Source organism: Xenopus tropicalis, chromosome 1 (assembly GCF_000004195.4).
Source record: "Xenopus tropicalis strain Nigerian chromosome 1, UCB_Xtro_10.0, whole genome shotgun sequence".
Taxonomy (NCBI): Eukaryota; Metazoa; Chordata; class Amphibia; order Anura; family Pipidae; genus Xenopus; species Xenopus tropicalis.
Genome location: NC_030677.2, coordinates 136,946,998 through 136,958,078, shown reverse-complemented (window position 1 = coordinate 136,958,078; position 11,081 = coordinate 136,946,998).

The window sequence follows — 11,081 nt, the reverse complement described above, 5'->3', positions numbered from 1 at the left end:
CTCTTCAAGGCATCTGCATTGGCAGATCTCCATCTAGTCACCCTTCTGGGGTTTACATAACCCCTCCCACCAACTCACTCCGGCATCCACATTTTGGGGTGGTCATTACAACAGATGGCGCAGCTGTGCCTTTACTTGGACAGCTGCCAAAAGGACGAGCAAGAACGTAAGTCAAGCCTCAACTTTCAGAGCTCGCCAGGTACTTGGTGCCGCGGCTTTGCCGAACCCTGGGTATCGGTTAAAACAATATGATGCCGAAAGGAAAACGAGACTGATAACTTAAGGTTAGGCATCTCTCCAAGAGAAAAACCGGGCCTCAAGCTCTGCCGAGACCCAACGCAGTTGTGACTCATTACAGCGGCGTCTACAAAATTGAACTAGAGCTACTGGGACTTGAATCCAGGGCTCAGCAGACAGGGACAGACACCTACACTAGCACGCCACAGAGACAGCCGGGCGAGTGAGCCTTGCCGAAACCCAAAGAAACGGCCGTTTAACAATGCAGCCTGACGCAAAGAGAAACCTCTACTGTAAGCTCGGGCGAAGCTGGGATTCAAACTCGGAACCGTTCGGCTCAGAGACGAGCACTCTAAACCTGGTGCCACAGCCTCTGCATAGGGACGAAGGTCTTGCTGGGACCTGAAGTAGCGGCTGCTCTGCTTTAGCAGAGGCAGCAGCAGCTCATCTTCTGCCTAATTGGGTCAAGGCGCTCCTTAGTTTTTCTAATGTTCAGAGCCTCCAGCTGGGTCCAGTGGTTAAGGCATCCGCCTGCGGTGCAGAAGGTCCAGAGTTCAATTCCCGCCAGCACCACAAGGAGCCAAGCAGAAGATTGACAAGCAAGCACAACAGGACATGGAAGGAGCGGCCCCACAGAAGGATCAGCCACAGAGACCCGATGGGCCCAAGGCACACAGAAGGATCAGCTGGAGAGAAACAATGGATTAATAGCCCCCAGAAGGATCAGCTGGAGAGAAACAATGGGTCAATAACCCCTAGAAGCATCAGGTGGAGAGAAATGCACACGGTTCAGTGCCAAAGGAGCAGAGGGTGTGTTGGCAAAAAGGCTACCCCAAAGCAGGAAGGCTGCAGAGTTGAGTCAGCTAAGGCCGGGTGATGGAGAAAACTGCCGTAAATGGGGAGGGTTATGCATCTCCACCAGCCTTAACCCAACATCAGAGCTGGTCCAAATAGGGGCCCTTATGCCTGGGTTACATTTTTCCCCAAGCTTCACAAATCCCTATGCTTTGGGGTTTTCTCATCTAGCCCCCCCCCCCCCAGTCACTGCCCCTCTTGGGTTAACTTCCTCTTCAAGGCATCTGCATTGGCAGATCTCCATCTAGTCACCCTTCTGGGGTTTACATAACCCCTCCCACCAACTCACTCCGGCATCCACATTTTGGGGGTTCTCTATTGAGACTCCCTTTCACCACATTATGGGGTTCTCCATTCATTGAGCCTCCCTTTCATTGTCCTTTCAGGGTTTGCTTTGGCGATTACCCATCTAGCCATATCACTGCCATTCTGGGGCTCAATAAACCCCCGAACGAGGCCATCCAGCTAGCCCAATTTGAGTGGGCGCCCCTTGCCACTGTTGGGGTATCAGCCCACGGTTGGCCTTGATGGTTGCTTACCGAGGGCAGTGTCCTGAACAGAGCTCAGAAAGGGGTACAAGATTGCCTTGTGTGGGGGCAGCGCTGTACACAAGACCAGGCGGGATGCCAAGTCGGGTTTCTGCGTGCGATAGGCGTCCGCTTGACTCTTTTCACTACCGAAAGAAGTGGCACCAAGTTGAAATCTAAGTATTGTCTCCTAACCGCACCACAGAGTGGTCTTTCATGCAGCTGTCTTACTAGGAAGAGCCCCTCAAAATCTGAGGGTGGGTGACCTAGAACGTAAGTCGAACAAACAGCCTCCAGATTGTCCCCCCTGGTCATTACAACAGATGGCGCAGCTGTGCCTTTACTTGGACAGCTGCCAAAAGGACGAGCAAGAACGTAAGTCAAGCCTCAACTTTCAGAGCTCGCCAGGTACTTGGTGCCGCGGCTTTGCCGAACCCTGGGTATCGGTTAAAACAATATGATGCCGAAAGGAAAACGAGACTGATAACTTAAGGTTAGGCATCTCTCCAAGAGAAAAACCGGGCCTCAAGCTCTGCCGAGACCCAACGCAGTTTGTAAGATTTAAGACTATATATAATAATAATAATATAATATTATAATATTATTTTGACTATATATATAATAATAATAATAATATTAATAATAATATTAATCACCCCTCTTACTAGGGTTTTCGGTTCTTTTGAGAAGCAGACAAATAACCCACACCAATAAGTGTATATTAAAATGAATATATTGAGTAGCAAATCAATGGACGGTTACACTTAAATGATTAGTTAACAAAACAATATTTATACATTATTTACATTTAAAGATTAATGACACAATCTACATTATAGCTACCGATGAACAAAGAACATGGTGGTCTGATTCCTTGCCATGGCCTCCTCTCTCCGGTCTGTCTCACATCCTGCCCAGTCACTTCTGATCCAGTTCTCAGGTGCTCCTCCCAGGTTCTTCCCCAGGTTCCTCCACCCAAGTTGCTCCCTTTGACCACTGTCCAGCCCACATTTATGCACTTTTCAGCCACTTCCCCCCACATACCAACTGATCAGATGGGGGTTGATAAAACCACACCTTGCCCATTGTTCAGTAACTATTGAGTTTTATGGCTTCTTGCAGCCGTACTGTCCCACCATCCACAGAAAAACCCTTTGATATGGAGATTTACTTGAACAACTGGTTTATAGGGCTCAGTAGAACTCCCCTCTACAAGGTGTATGATACATAAATATGTATAGAGGCACAAACACATATGTATATAACACAAATAATGGCACCCAAATACACGATTTCTTACAAGTTGTGACTCATTACAGCGGCGTCTACAAAATTGAACTAGAGCTACTGGGACTTGAATCCAGGGCTCAGCAGACAGGGACAGACACCTACACTAGCACGCCACAGAGACAGCCGGGCGAGTGAGCCTTGCCGAAACCCAAAGAAACGGCCGTTTAACAATGCAGCCTGACGCAAAGAGAAACCTCTACTGTAAGCTCGGGCGAAGCTGGGATTCAAACTCGGAACCGTTCGGCTCAGAGACGAGCACTCTAAACCTGGTGCCACAGCCTCTGCATAGGGACGAAGGTCTTGCCGGGACCTGAAGTAGCGGCTGCTCTGCTTTAGCAGAGGCAGCAGCAGCTCATCTTCTGCCTAATTGGGTCAAGGCGCTCCTTAGTTTTTCTAATGTTCAGAGCCTCCAGCTTGGTCCAGTGGTTAAGGCATCCGCCTGCGGTGCAGAAGGTCCAGAGTTCAATTCCCGCCAGCACCACAAGGAGCCAAGCAGAAGATTAACAAGCAAGCACAACAGGACATGCAAGGAGCGGCCCCACAGAAGGATCAGCCACAGAGACCCGATGGGCCCAAGGCACACAGAAGGATCAGCTGGAGAGAAACAATGGGTCAATAACCCCTAGAAGCATCAGGTGGAGAGAAATGCACACGGTTCAGTGCCAAAGGAGCAGAGGGTGTGTTGGCAAAAAGGCTACCCCAAAGCAGGAAGGCTGCAGAGTTGAGTCAGCTAAGGCCGGGTGATGGAGAAAACTGCCGTAAATGGGGAGGGTTATGCATCTCCACCAGCCTTAACCCAACATCAGAGCTGGTCCAAATAGGGGCCCTTATGCCTGGGTTACATTTTTCCCCAAGCTTCACAAATCCCTATGCTTTGGGGTTTTCTCATCTAGCCCCCCCCCCAGTCACTGCCCCTCTTGGGTTAACTTCCTCTTCAAGTCATCTGCATTGGCAGATCTCCATCTAGTCACCCTTCTGGGGTTTACATAACCCCTCCCACCAACTCACTCCGGCATCCACATTTTGGGGGTTCTCTATTGAGACTCCCTTTCACCACATTATGGGGTTCTCCATTCATTGAGCCTCCCTTTCATTGTCCTTTCAGGGTTTGCTTTGGCGATTACCCATCTAGCCATATCACTGCCATTCTGGGGCTCAATAAACCCCCGAACGAGGCCATCCAGCTAGCCCAATTTGAGTGGGCGCCCCTTGCCACTGTTGGGGTATCAGCCCACGGTTGGCCTTGATGGTTGCTTACCGAGGGCAGTGTCCTGAACAGAGCTCAGAAAGGGGTACAAGATTGCCTTGTGTGGGGGCAGCGCTGTACACAAGACCAGGCGGGATGCCAAGTCGGGTTTCTGCGTGCGATAGGCGTCCGCTTGACTCTTTTCACTACCGAAAGAAGTGGCACCAAGTTGAAATCTAAGTATTGTCTCCTAACCGCACCACAGAGTGGTCTTTCATGCAGCTGTCTTACTAGGAAGAGCCCCTCAAAATCTGAGGGTGGGTGACCTAGAACGTAAGTCAAACAAACAGCCTCCAGATTGTCCCCCCTGGTCATTACAACAGATGGCGCAGCTGTGCCTTTACTTGGACAGCTGCCAAAAGGACGAGCAAGAACGTAAGTCAAGCCTCAACTTTCAGAGCTCGCCAGGTACTTGGTGCCGCGGCTTTGCCGAACCCTGGGTATCGGTTAAAACAATATGATGCCGAAAGGAAAACGAGACTGATAACTTAAGGTTAGGCATCTCTCCAAGAGAAAAACCGGGCCTCAAGCTCTGCCGAGACCCAACGCAGTTTGTAAGATTTAAGACTATATATAATAATAATAATATAATATTATAATATTATTTTGACTATATATATAATAATAATAATATTAATAATAATATTAATCACCCCTCTTACTAGGGTTTTCGGTTCTTTTGAGAAGCAGACAAATAACCCACACCAATAAGTGTATATTAAAATGAATATATTGAGTAGCAAATCAATGGACGGTTACACTTAAATGATTAGTTAACAAAACAATATTTATACATTATTTACATTTAAAGATTAATGACACAATCTACATTATAGCTACCGATGAACAAAGAACATGGTGGTCTGATTCCTTGCCATGGCCTCCTCTCTCCGGTCTGTCTCACATCCTGCCCAGTCACTTCTGATCCAGTTCTCAGGTGCTCCTCCCAGGTTCTTCCCCAGGTTCCTCCACCCAAGTTGCTCCCTTTGACCACTGTCCAGCCCACATTTATGCACTTTTCAGCCACTTCCCCCACATACCAACTGATCAGATGGGGGTTGATAAAACCACACCTTGCCCATTGTTCAGTAACTATTGAGTTTTATGGCTTCTTGCAGCCGTACTGTCCCACCATCCACAGAAAAACCCTTTGATATGGAGATTTACTTGAACAACTGGTTTATAGGGCTCAGTAGAACTCCCCTCTACAAGGTGTATGATACATAAATATGTATAGAGGCACAAACACATATGTATATAACACAAATAATGGCACCCAAATACACGATTTCTTACAAGTTGTGACTCATTACAGCGGCGTCTACAAAATTGAACTAGAGCTACTGGGACTTGAATCCAGGGCTCAGCAGACAGGGACAGACACCTACACTAGCACGCCACAGAGACAGCCGGGCGAGTGAGCCTTGCCGAAACCCAAAGAAACGGCCGTTTAACAATGCAGCCTGACGCAAAGAGAAACCTCTACTGTAAGCTCGGGCGAAGCTGGGATTCAAACTCGGAACCGTTCGGCTCAGAGACAAGCACTCTAAACCTGGTGCCACAGCCTCTGCATAGGGACGAGGGTCTTGCCGGGACCTGAAGTAGCGGCTGCTCTGCTTTAGCAGAGGCAGCAGCAGCTCATCTTCTGCCTAATTGGGTCAAGGCGCTCCTTAGTTTTTCTAATGCTCAGAGCCTCCAGCTTGGTCCAGTGGTTAAGGCATCCGCCTGCGGTGCAGAAGGTCCAGAGTTCAATTCCCGCCAGCACCACAAGGAGCCAAGCAGAAGATTGACAAGCAAGCACAACAGGACATGGAAGGAGTGGCCCCACAGAAGGATCAGCCACAGAGACCCGATGGGCCCAAGGCACACAGAAGGATCAGCTGGAGAGAAACAATGGATTAATAGCCCCCAGAAGGATCAGCTGGAGAGAAACAATGGGTCAATAACCCCTAGAAGCATCAGGTGGAGAGAAATGCACACGGTTCAGTGCCAAAGGAGCAGAGGGTGTGTTGGCAAAAAGGCTACCCCAAAGCAGGAAGGCTGCAGAGTTGAGTCAGCTAAGGCCGGGTGATGGAGAAAACTGCCGTAAATGGGGAGGGTTATGCATCTCCACCAGCCTTAACCCAACATCAGAGCTGGTCCAAATAGGGGCCCTTATGCCTGGGTTACATTTTTCCCCAAGCTTCACAAAACCCTATGCTTTGGGGTTTTCTCATCTAGCCCCCCCCCCCCCCAGTCACTGCCCCTCTTGGGTTAACTTCCTCTTCAAGGCATCTGCATTGGCAGATCTCCATCTAGTCACCCTTCTGGGGTTTACATAACCCCTCCCACCAACTCACTCCGGCATCCACATTTTGGGGGTTCTCTATTGAGACTCCCTTTCACCACATTATGGGGTTCTCCATTCATTGAGCCTCCCTTTCATTGTCCTTTCAGGGTTTGCTTTGGCGATTACCCATCTAGCCATATCACTGCCATTCTGGGGCTCAATAAACCCCCGAACGAGGCCATCCAGCTAGCCCAATTTGAGTGGGCGCCCCTTGCCACTGTTGGGGTATCAGCCCACGGTTGGCCTTGATGGTTGCTTACCGAGGGCAGTGTCCTGAACAGAGCTCAGAAAGGGGTACAAGATTGCCTTGTGTGGGGGCAGCGCTGTACACAAGACCAGGCGGGATGCCAAGTCGGGTTTCTGCGTGCGATAGGCGTCCGCTTGACTCTTTTCACTACCGAAAGAAGTGGCACCAAGTTGAAATCTAAGTATTGTCTCCTAACCGCACCACAGAGTGGTCTTTCATGCAGCTGTCTTACTAGGAAGAGCCCCTCAAAATCTGAGGGTGGGTGACCTAGAACGTAAGTCGAACAAACAGCCTCCAGATTGTCCCCCCTGGTCATTACAACAGATGGCGCAGCTGTGCCTTTACTTGGACAGCTGCCAAAAGGACGAGCAAGAATGTAAGTCAAGCCTCAACTTTCAGAGCTCGCCAGGTACTTGGTGCCGCGGCTTTGCCGAACCCTGGGTATCGGTTAAAACAATATGATGCCGAAAGGAAAACGAGACTGATAACTTAAGGTTAGGCATCTCTCCAAGAGAAAAACAGGGCCTCAAGCTCTGCCGAGACCCAACGCAGTTGTGACTCATTACAGCGGCGTCTACAAAATTGAACTAGAGCTACTGGGACTTGAATCCAGGGCTCAGCAGACAGGGACAGACACCTACACTAGCACGCCACAGAGACAGCCGGGCGAGTGAGCCTTGCCGAAACCCAAAGAAACGGCCGTTTAACAATGCATCCTGACGCAAAGAGAAACCTCTACTGTAAGCTCGGGCAAAGCTGGGATTCAAACTCGGAACCGTTCGGCTCAGAGACGAGCACTCTAAACCTGGTGCCACAGCCTCTGCATAGGGACGAAGGTCTTGCCGGGACCTGAAGTAGCGGCTGCTCTGCTTTAGCAGAGGCAGCAGCAGCTCATCTTCTGCCTAATTGGGTCAAGGCGCTCCTTAGTTTTTCTAATGTTCAGAGCCTCCAGCTTGGTCCAGTGGTTAAGGCATCCGCCTGCGGTGCAGAAGGTCCAGAGTTCAATTCCCGCCAGCACCACAAGGAGCCAAGCAGAAGATTGACAAGCAAGCACAACAGGACATGCAAGGAGCAGCCCCACAGAAGGATCAGCCACAGAGACCCAATGGGCCCAAGGCACACAGAAGGATCAGCTGGAGAGAAACAATGGATTAATAGCCCCCAGAAGGATCAGCTGGAGAGAAACAATGGGTCAATAACCCCTAGAAGCATCAGGTGGAGAGAAATGCACACGGTTCAGTGCCAAAGGAGCAGAGGGTCTGTTGGCAAAAAGGCTACCCCAAAGCAGGAAGGCTGCAGAGTTGAGTCAGCTAAGGCCGGGTGATGGAGAAAACTGCCGTAAATGGGGAGGGTTATGCATCTCCACCAGCCTTAACCAAACATCAGAGCTGGTCCAAATAGGGGCCCTTATGCCTGGGTTACATTTTTCCCCAAGCTTCACAAATCCCTATGCTTTGGGGTTTTCTCATCTAGCCCCCCCCCCCAGTCACTGCCCCTCTTGGGTTAACTTCCTCTTCAAGGCATCTGCATTGGCAGATCTCCATCTAGTCACCCTTCTGGGGTTTACATAACCCCTCCCACCAACTCACTCCGGCATCCACATTTTGGGGGTTCTCTATTGAGACTCCCTTTCACCACATTATGGGGTTCTCCATTCATTGAGCCTCCCTTTCATTGTCCTTTCAGGGTTTGCTTTGGCGATTACCCATCTAGCCATATCACTGCCATTCTGGGGCTCAATAAACCCCCGAACAAGGCCATCCAGCTAGCCCAATTTGAGTGGGCGCCCCTTGCCACTGTTGGGGTATCAGCCCACGGTTGGCCTTGATGGTTGCTTACCGAGGGCAGTGTCCTGAACAGAGCTCAGAAAGGGGTACAAGATTGCCTTGTGTGGGGGCAGCGCTGTACACAAGACCAGGCGGGATGCCAAGTCGGGTTTCTGCGTGCGATAGGCGTCCGCTTGACTCTTTTCACTACCGAAAGAAGTGGCACCAAGTTGAAATCTAAGTATTGTCTCCTAACCGCACCACAGAGTGGTCTTTCATGCAGCTGTCTTACTAGGAAGAGCCCCTCAAAATCTGAGGGTGGGTGACCTAGAACGTAAGTCGAACAAACAGCCTCCAGATTGTCCCCCCTGGTCATTACAACAGATGGCGCAGCTGTGCCTTTACTTGGACAGCTGCCAAAAGGACGAGCAAGAACGTAAGTCAAGCCTCAACTTTCAGAGCTCGCCAGGTACTTGGTGCCGCGGCTTTGCCGAACCCTGGGTATCGGTTAAAACAATATGATGCCGAAAGGAAAACGAGACTGATAACTTAAGGTTAGGCATCTCTCCAAGAGAAAAACCGGGCCTCAAGCTCTGCCGAGACCCAACGCAGTTGTGACTCATTACAGCGGCGTCTACAAAATTGAACTAGAGCTACTGGGACTTGAATCCAGGGCTCAGCAGACAGGGACAGACACCTACACTAGCACGCCACAGAGACAGCCGGGCGAGTGAGCCTTGCCGAAACCCAAAGAAACTGCCGTTTAACAATGCAGCCTGACGCAAAGAGAAACCTCTACTGTAAGCTCGGGCGAAGCTGGGATTCAAACTCGGAACCGTTCGGCTCAGAGACGAGCACTCTAAACCTGGTGCCACAGCCTCTGCATAGGGACGAGGGTCTTGCCGGGACCTGAAGTAGCGGCTGCTCTGCTTTAGCAGAGGCAGCAGCAGCTCATCTTCTGCCTAATTGGGTCAAGGCGCTCCTTAGTTTTTCTAATGTTCAGAGCCTCCAGCTTGGTCCAGTGGTTAAGGCATCCGCCTGCGGTGCAGAAGGTCCAGAGTTCAATTCCCGCCAGCACCACAAGGAGCCAAGCAGAAGATTGACAAGCAAGCACAACAGGACATGCAAGGAGCGGCCCCACAGAAGGATCAGCCACAGAGACCCGATGGGCCCAAGGCACACAGAAGGATCAGCTGGAGAGAAACAATGGATTAATAGCCCCCAGAAGGATCAGCTGGAGAGAAACAATGGGTCAATAACCCCTAGAAGCATCAGGTGGAGAGAAATGCACACGGTTCAGTGCCAAAGGAGCAGAGGGTGTGTTGGCAAAAAGGCTACCCCAAAGCAGGAAGGCTGCAGAGTTGAGTCAGCTAAGGCCGGGTGATGGAGAAAACTGCCGTAAATGGGGAGGGTTATGCATCTCCACCAGCCTTAACCCAACATCAGAGCTGGTCCAAATAGGGGCCCTTATGCCTGGGTTACATTTTTCCCCAAGCTTCACAAATCCCTATGCTTTGGGGTTTTCTCATCTAGCCCCCCCCCCCCAGTCACTGCCCCTCTTGGGTTAACTTCCTCTTCAAGGCATCTGCATTGGCAGATCTCCATCTAGTCACCCTTCTGGGGTTTACATAACCCCTCCCACCAACTCACTCCGGCATCCACATTTTGGGGGTTCTCTATTGAGACTCCCTTTCACCACATTATGGGGTTCTCCATTCATTGAGCCTCCCTTTCATTGTCCTTTCAGGGTTTGCTTTGGCGATTACCCATCTAGCCATATCACTGCCATTCTGGGGCTCAATAAACCCCCGAACGAGGCCATCCAGCTAGCCCAATTTGAGTGGGCGCCCCTTGCCACTGTTGGGGTATCAGCCCACGGTTGGCCTTGATGGTTGCTTACCGAGGGCAGTGTCCTGAACAGAGCTCAGAAAGGGGTACAAGATTGCCTTGTGTGGGGGCAGCGCTGTACACAAGACCAGGCGGGATGCCAAGTCGGGTTTCTGCGTGCGATAGGCGTCCGCTTGACTCTTTTCACTACCGAAAGAAGTGGCACCAAGTTGAAATCTAAGTATTGTCTCCTAACCGCACCACAGAGTGGTCTTTCATGCAGCTGTCTTACTAGGAAGAGCCCCTCAAAATCTGAGGGTGGGTGACCTAGAACGTAAGTCGAACAAACAGCCTCCAGATTGTCCCCCCTGGTCATTACAACAGATGGCGCAGCTGTGCCTTTACTTGGACAGCTGCCAAAAGGACGAGCAAGAACGTAAGTCAAGCCTCAACTTTCAGAGCTCGCCAGGTACTTGGTGCCGCGGCTTTGCCGAACCCTGGGTATCGGTTAAAACAATATGATGCCGAAAAGAAAACGAGACTGATAACTTAAGGTTAAGAGCTACTGGGACTTGAATCCAGGGCTCAGCAGACAGAAACAGACACCTACAGTAGCACGCCACAGAGACAGCCGGGCGAGTGAGCCTTGCCGAAACCCAAAGAAACGGCCGTTTAACAATGCAGCCTGACGCAAAGGGAAACCTCTACTGTAAGCTCGGGCGAAGCTGGGATTCAAACTCGGAACCGTTCGGCTCAG